We start from the raw sequence: 8,544 nt of genomic DNA on the forward strand, positions 1-8,544 counted from the left end.
TTTCGTCTTCGTCTATCGGTAACTTTACTTGGAGCTATGTTTTTATTCACCACATGATATGTGTTTTGCTTGGAGCGTCTTGTATGATATGAGTCTTTGCTTTTTAGTTTACCACAATTATCCTTGTTGTACACACCTTTTGGGAGAGACACACATGATTCGGGATTTATTAGAATACTCTATGTGCTTCACTTATATCTTTTGAGCTAGATAGTTTTGCTCTATGTGCTTCACTTATATCTTTTAGAGCACGGCGGTGGTTTTATTTTGTAGAAATTATTGATCTCTAATACTTCACTTACATTATTTTGTGAGTCTTTGAGAACAGCATGGTATTTGCTATGGTTATAAAATTGGTCCTAGAATGATGGGCATCCAAGTTGGGTATAATAAAAACTATCATACGAAGTGAATTGAATAGTATGATCAACTTGATGCTTGATAATTGTTTTGAGATATAAAGGTGGTCATGTTATAGTCATGTTAGTTGGGTAATTCTGAAATTGAGAAATACTTGTGTTGAAGTTGGCAAGTCACGTATAATGCATGTGATACGTCTCCGTCGTATCTATAATTTTTGATTGTTCCATGCCAATATTATTCAACTTTCATATACTTTTGGCAACTTTTTATATTATTTTTGGGACTAACATATTGATCCAGTGCCCAGTGCTAGTTCCTGTTTGTTGCATGTTTTATGTTTCTCAGAAACCCAATACCAAACGGAGTCCAAACAGGATAAAAACGGATGGAGATTATTTTTGGAATATTTATGATTTTTGGGAAGAAAAACCAACGTGAGACGGTGCCCGAGGGGGCCACGAGGCAGGGGGCGCGCCCCTGACCCTCGTGGGCACCCCGTAAGGCCGTTGACACTCTTCTTTGGCCGCAAGAAAGCTAATTTTTAGAGAAATATCTTGGCAAAGGTTTCAATCCAATCGGAGTTACAGATCTTCGGATATATAAGAAACGGTGAAAGGGCAGAATATGAGAACACAGAAACAGAGAGAGACAGAGAGACAGATCCAATCTCGGAGGGGCTCTCACCCCCTTCTTTCCTTTTCTTCTTGGATGCCGCAGCCAGATGTTGGAGCCCCGGAGCCAGACGCCACCATCGACGACGACTCCTACTACACTGGAGATGCCTACTACTACGTGCAGGCCGCTGACGACGACCAGGAGTAGTTTAGGAGGATCCCAGGCATGAGGCCTGCGCCTCTTTCAATCTGCATCCCAGTTTGTGCTAGCCTTCTTAAGGCAAACTTGTTTAACTTATGTCTGTACTCAGATATTGTTGCTTCCGCTGACTCGTCTATGATCGTGCACTTGTATTCGAGCCCTCGAGGTCCTTGGCTTGTATTATGATGCTTGTATGACTTATTTTATTTTTAGAGTTGTGTTGTGATATCCTTCCGTGAGTCTCTGATCTTGATAGTACACGTTTGCGTGTATGATTAGTGTACGATTGAATCGGGGGCGTCACATTCCACATCATGAACTAGATAATCGATGCTATGTTGCTACCTGATCAGTTGATACTAGTGCCATGTTTTTTGTTGTTAAATATGTATCTTCAAAATGAAATGGAGCACCAATCTAGAGTGATCCATCCGGAGTGTTGTTGGAGCATTTCCTTGCACACATAGTAAGAGTGCAGATTCAAAGTGGTCATGGCTCGACTGATATAGCTATTTGAAATGAACTTGTCTTCTGGTGGTAGCAGTTCATGCGAACTGTATTGAAAAAAATACAGAAAGAGATGAGACATGTAAGGTGACAGAGCTTGCAGAGAAATAGATTTTGCGCCTCTTTGTTGTTTCCTACAAAAACGAGGACGAGTATACAAAAGTATCAGCAGCCCACCTTGAGGCAGAATCCTGTCCCCTTATTCCTCATCCAACGGCCCATAAGTGCCTGGTGCATCAGTTCTGCCGTTGCACAAGATGCTTTCTCAAGGAGGACGAGCTGGAGGGGATCAGATCGGACGGCTACGTGCACGCATCTGACGGCTCAGAGAGCGACCGATGTGGGCGACGGGCCGCTCGGCCAGCGCCTAGCATCGCCCTTTACCTGTAGCCGGTAGGGACTCGAACCTAGAAACCTCTTTGCGCTCGGGCTAGGGGTTTGGAGTCCCTATTTCCGCCGCCACGAGACACACACTTGCCTCCTATCCGATCCTCTTGATGCCCAAATCAGCCAACCTTAGATCGCCGCCGCCGCCGCCGCCGCCGCCGCCGGTCCCTTGATTCGCCCTCTTCAATTCCGAGACCAATTGCTGTGGAGTACCAACCAACCGATCGCCATGGAGGATAAGGGATTGGGAATGAAGGGAATCGACCTCTCGTCTCTCAGAATCGACGAGGACGAGATCCCGACGGAGGAGGACGAGTACTCCTCCTGCTCCGAGGACGAGATCTACACGGACGACGACGAAGACGAGGAGGAGGAGGAGGACGACGACGAAGCGGAGGACGTCCGGTCGCCTACCCACCCCCACGATCTGGACTCGTTTCCGCAGTCGATCCTTCTCGACATACACGCCTACATCGACGACCGCACCAACGCCACCACAGCCGATGCCCCCTTCTTCAAGGACCACCGCATCCGGGTTACCTTCTGGATCGCCCACCCGCCGCGCGTCTCCTGCCTCACGGTCCACTCCAACGGCGTGGAACCCAGCGAGTTCACCAATACGCCCATGGTGGTCGCCGCCCAGGACTACCTGGTCCTCCTCCGCGCCGCCGTTGGCCCTCAGAAACACCTCAGTCCCACCGGTTACATCAATCATTACTATGTCTACCAGGCCGGCACCAACCCAACTCTTCGCCGGCTAGCCGATGCCAGCTCCTTTGTCTTTCCCGACTGCTCAGCGGGCATTGTTTGCCGTGGTGACGGCAGCTTTATCATCGCCGCCATCCACTGGGCAGGCGGCCAGGCGTCCACGGACAGTATGACCTCCACCAGTTTGACTCCAAGACCTGGACATGGAGCACCAGGCTGATGCATGTTGATAAACCGGAGAGGTTCTCGCGCATACTTACAAGCAAGGTGCTGGTTATCGGAGGCAAAGATGGTCTGGTGGCCTGGGTCGACCTATGGAACGGCATTCTGTTCTGTGAGGTTCTCACGGGCCGCACTGTTCTTCGGTACTGTGCATTGCCGCCACCTTTGAACAAGAGGTGCGAAGGCTCTCCTGAGCGTTTTCGAGACATTGCCATTGTGGAAGGCCATATCAACTTCTTTGAGATGCGATTGAAGTTCAAACGGCGCCAAGTAGCCTTCAACACCACTTTGACTACCAAACATTTTGAAGCCAACACATGGAAAATGATGGAGCCCTGGCAGAACTGGCAGAAGGATCGCACACTCGATATGTTCAAGATACCAGTGCACCAGAGTTATTGTGAATTGCTTCATGATGTATTGGATGGTCAGGGCACTCGGACTGCCTTTGAGAGACTCCAGGGAGGTCACCCTGCTCTGAGTTTGCATGATGATGATGTTGTTTACATCATGGCCAAGGCTAAAGAGATGAACCGCAGGGCAGTTGTGTTTGCTGTGAACATGAGGAACAAGGTTGTACAAGGAGTCGCTAAATTTGATGGAAAAAGAACATATGGCTTCACTCAAACCTACCTTCAAAGTGGGATCTCCAGCTATCTGACTTCTGAGTCGTCTGCCAGGTTATTATCTGTAACTAGTGCGTTTTAACTATTTTTCTTGCTGTACATACCAGTTTGATCTCAGAGAAGGTAGTATGATAGCGGACACCCGCATCATTAGATAGGTCTAACCAGGGGATGCTACTGAGTATGGATTTTGCGGACTTATTTTAGATTCACTTACAACATGATATTTCTCTTGTTAGAATGTCTCTAGATGAATTCAGTTCAAATATGTAGCTTAGACTGAGAAAATGAGGCAAGCTAACTAGTTAAGCTAATAACCACACTAAATATTTGATATATAATCGGGAACAGAGTCACGTGTTTTGTATGGCACTAGAACCTCCATTCTAGTAAGATGTTCAGTATACGGAGATGTATAGGAGTGACGGGAATTCTGCATTCAGAAAGAGAGCTCGGTGGAGTGAACTTGTGTTCTATAACCAGAACTCATTGGAAGATGTGCTCTTGCTTTATGACTTGTTGTTTCTGCACCTGCAAAATTTATTCACTTAAACATGGCCCATTTTGTTGTCTCTGATACAGAGGGAAAGCTAGAGATGGAATTCCACAAGGAGGCGATTGCATAGCTTTGGAGCCTATTGATAACATGTACAAAGGGAAGGCTGCTGAATCAAGCAGGGATCGAATCACACAAGCAGGTGACATATCCAAAAGTAATGCTGCCAAGTCAGGCTGGGTTCGAGTTTCAAGAGGATGCAAGCAGAAAGCTTGACAAACAGTAGCTTCACTCTTGCTATGCGACCATCAGAAAGCAATACTGTCGATACTCCGATTCAAAGTAACACTAACCTGTTGTTGTATGCATTGCAATGAAGTAAAACTGTGACATTATCATGTGGGGCCTCAACTATTGGTCAGCTGTCAAGATTATTTTTCAAGATGTAGCTGTGAGCTCATAAATACTGCATTTGATAACTTGTTCTTCATAGGTACGGCGGTTTTCCCCCTTTTCGAATGACATGATATTCAGGGGCTTAAATAGTTAAATCAAGTAGGCTTTTGCTTTAAATCATGTGGTGGAAAACATTGTCGATTTTCAGTCTCTGTCAGATATAAGTAGTTTTTTTATGAAAGGGTTAGATGTAAGTAGTTAAGTTATATGGTCGGACAGGGTCTGTTTATTTTTTTTCTTGAAAAACCTTTTCTGTCCTAGTGCTACAGAGGACACACATAGTTCGTTTGTCTTCAGACGTTATCTATGCAAAACTGCACTTCTCTTGCCCGTCTTGTTGGAGTACTTTCTCCCTTGTTTTACTCTGCTGTCAAGTGTGTATTGTGTTCTATCCTGCTAGTGGCAGAGCAATTTTACGCTGATACAATTATATTTGCAAGCTAGGAATCTGGTGTTGTGGATTGTTTTCGACCGACCTGTTTAGCATTTTTAGTGGAGTTCCTAACTTGTAAGCTGTCGATGAGCCGGTGGTGTTTCGTAGCCGGCTCAGATGTGAGCTTGGTGTCTAAGCTGCCCAGCTGTTGAGCTTATACCTATCTGTTCTTTTCATTGGTTATTACTAGCAAAAGTGCCCGTGCGTTGCAACGGGTGAACAACAAAAAAATCAGAAAATTTATAGACCCAAAATAGAATAATTCGAGTTCAGGGAAATTGCACCAATATGTCAGTTTTACAGATTGATAATTAAGAATAAATGATGCAAGAGAGCAAAGAACACGAGACATCAAATTTATGACAAAAAAGAAATAGACCAAAGATTTTTAATGATGTCGGTAGTCAATCCCCCTAGGGGGGTGTGGGTTGCAACGGGAGACACAAAAAATACATGCTAGCCAAATAAGTATGACTTAATATCTAGACATATGAGTGTTCTTTATTTTAACACGGTGGCTCACCATGTTGCCATATATCTTTCTTCCCACTCTCATTGATGATGGACACAATGTCCACGTGATCGTAATGCATTCGACGTGGTATCCTAGGCAATGAGCTTGTCGCTGCACGAAACACTTGCCATCGTCTCGCGCAAGGGAATATTTAAATCTTTAAAAACAAATCTCATCGACCACGAACTATTCTCAATGCCTAGACATATAAAGACTTTTCAAAAACTAATCAAATCCTAGACATAAAATACTTCTGAACGGGCGAACAATTTTTTGAATCGACAAACATCTTTTTGAAATTAGGACATCTTTATAAAATCACGGACATTTGTTTTGTTTACAGAAACATTTATTGAAATGCATGAATAGTTTTTTAATTCATGAATATTTTTTGACTTAGTTAATATTTTTTGACTTAGTTAACATTTTTTGAATTGATGACTTTTTTAAATTGGGGGTTAGATTTTGAATTTCGCAAAAGACATATAATTTTTTGAATATTTTCTAAAAAAATTCATTGACATTTTTTTCCAGATTAACGAATATGTTTTGAATACACAATATTTTTTTTCAAAATCATGAACATGATTGTACTTCCTGACATGTTTTTCCAGATTGTGATTTTTCATAATTTGCGAACACTTTCGTAAGATCACCAATATTTTTTGAAACAGCAAAAATTTTATTATTTCCTGAAGTTTTTTTTTGAATTCACTCATATTTTATAATTTCTGAAAAATTATAACTGAAAACTTTTTATAATTTAGAATTGTCAAATAAATTTAAAGAAGAAAAAACTAAAACATAAAAGAGAAAAGAAAAGAAAAGACAAAATGAAAAAAGAACAGGAGCGTCACAGCGGGTAGGCCCGGCCCATGAAGGCGTAAGGTGTGGAGGAGGTGCCTAGGAAAAAAGGAGGCAACAAAAACGGTACTACCAGGATTCGAACCCTGGTGGCATCCACCCTTCCCTATCGCACCAAAACGGAGCTCCCCTCTCTCTTCCCGTCCTCTCTCGAAACTGCCTACAGAAGAGGGCAGGGCGAGATCCAGGAGTTCCTCTGTTCCCGTCGGCAAGACCGGTGGTCTCCTTCACCTCCGGTGGCCATTATGGCTGCCGGAGGGGTGGGAGATCCCGGATCTGATGCCTGGTGGTGTATATAGTCCTAGATTTTCTAGGTTTGGTGTCCTTTGCACCGGCGTCATGGCGGAGGAGGCGTCGGTGTGCGGAATAAAGTGGCCCTGTCTCCTTCTTCGCTCGCCCGGCGTCGTTCTTGGCACTGGCGAGGAGCTGGGGTCCTTTTGGTCTCGCGGATCTGAGTGTTTACGATCCTGCGAGTTGGTCGTCGTCGTCGTCGGTCACCGCTGGGCTCTTTGGTGTGGCGAGACGGCGAGGGGGGTCGAGGATTCTGACCCATGGCGTTCGCGGCTTTGGCCCTGTGGAGCGGTGGTTGGGGCTTGTCCGCTTCTTTGGCTCCATGGGAAGATGCTTCTGGCGCTTCTTTTGTTGTGGATGCGGGAGGTGGCTACGACAGGGATGAAGGACTGGAGGTTGTTCATCGGCGATTGGTCTTTGAACCTGCTTCAGCGAAGCTGGCCGATGCGGATCCGGTTCGGCATGGGGCGTTGCTCCGGCCGCCTGGGCTTTTCAGCTCTGCTCAAGATCTCGCCTCTCGCGGCGGGCTACGATTGTGCGGCTCACAAAGCTTACAAGCGATGGTGCTTCTCCGGATCTAAAGGGGTTGGTCGCTTTTCTTCTCTCTCCGGCGGCGACGACGGCGAGATGGGGGTAGCAGCGGCTGTGTGGTTGAGTTGGATTTGGTGTTCTTCCGTATCCTGCGTGGATGTACTCGTATCTACTGTATGTCTCCTTGTAATGTTTTCCTTAACATAATATAATCACGAGTATTTCCCTCAAAAAAGGATTCGAACCCTGGTGTGCTGTGTAGAAGCAACAGCCTCTAGCCACAACGATGGTAGTGCGTCTGTGTCATTAATAGGGCATCGCCCGTATAAAACCACTGAGCACGGCGGCGCTTTGAAAATAAAAACCGAATCATTTTCTTAACTTACAGGTGGCATAAATTTATAGCTAATTCGGGGGCAATTATTTGGACGGACCACAGAAACACTATTTACTTTATTATTAGGGTAGATTATGACCTGTCAATGGTACAACTGTACAAGTAAAAACCGCAAAAAATCGTACTGACAGCATCTTATCTGCTGATGAAACTTGCTCGACTCTATCTGTTGCTATGATTTCTCTCGCGCAGTTTGTCCACCCATACTTCCGTTCCAGCTTAATTAGCATGCATGGTCGACAAAGGTGATGCTGCGAGCACTGTTACTAGGAATGTCAGAGTGATTGACAAAAAACTATCACTTTAGGGGTTTGCGTCCCACATAACTACCATTTTAAAAAAAGTGACCGAAAACTACCAAAATTTTCTAATTTCATGACTAAAACTACCACTTTCAGATAATGTCCAGTTTAGACAATTTAAACATGTTTATGACAGGCGAGGCCCATCTGTCAGCGTCAACCACCTCCTTCTTCCTCCTCTCTCTGTGGCATTTTCCCAAACACCTCGTGTGCACCTGCGCGCCACCTTCGCCGTCGTCCACCGGGCTCAGCAGGGAGGGCTCGGCGTCGCGCCCCCGCCTCGGCCTGCTGCTGCGCTTGCCTTGCACGCCTGCGCTGGCGCCGCGCGCCCCGCCAACCTCCCGCAACTCCCTCCCTCACCCGCGCCCCGCCGTTGGCCGCCGCGTTCCCCTGCTCCCCTTGCCGATATGTGCTGCTGCTGCATCGCAGCCCGCCGCCGCACCACCCGCGCGTGCCCCGCCGACTACTGGCCGTACCAGCCAAGCCGCGCCGCCGCCGCCCGCCTGCGCCGCAGCCGTCCCGCGCCGCTCCGCCCGCGATGTTGCCTGCTGCTGCCGCTCCGGGCTGCCGCTGCTAGCCACCGCCCGCCGCCGGCGCTCGCCGCCGTCGCCTCGGTCCTCCAGCGCCCCGC

At 46.5% G+C, this 8,544-nt stretch overlaps 1 pseudogene; it reads left to right on the forward strand.

The window, feature by feature from the left end:
- The first annotated feature begins 2,302 nt into the window (after window positions 1-2,302).
- LOC119309905 lies at window positions 2,303-4,401 on the forward strand (annotated as a pseudogene).
- The last annotated feature ends 4,143 nt before the right edge of the window (window positions 4,402-8,544 follow it).

The sequence above is a fragment of the Triticum dicoccoides genome, chromosome 5B (assembly GCF_002162155.2).
Source record: "Triticum dicoccoides isolate Atlit2015 ecotype Zavitan chromosome 5B, WEW_v2.0, whole genome shotgun sequence".
Taxonomy (NCBI): domain Eukaryota; kingdom Viridiplantae; phylum Streptophyta; class Magnoliopsida; order Poales; family Poaceae; genus Triticum; species Triticum dicoccoides.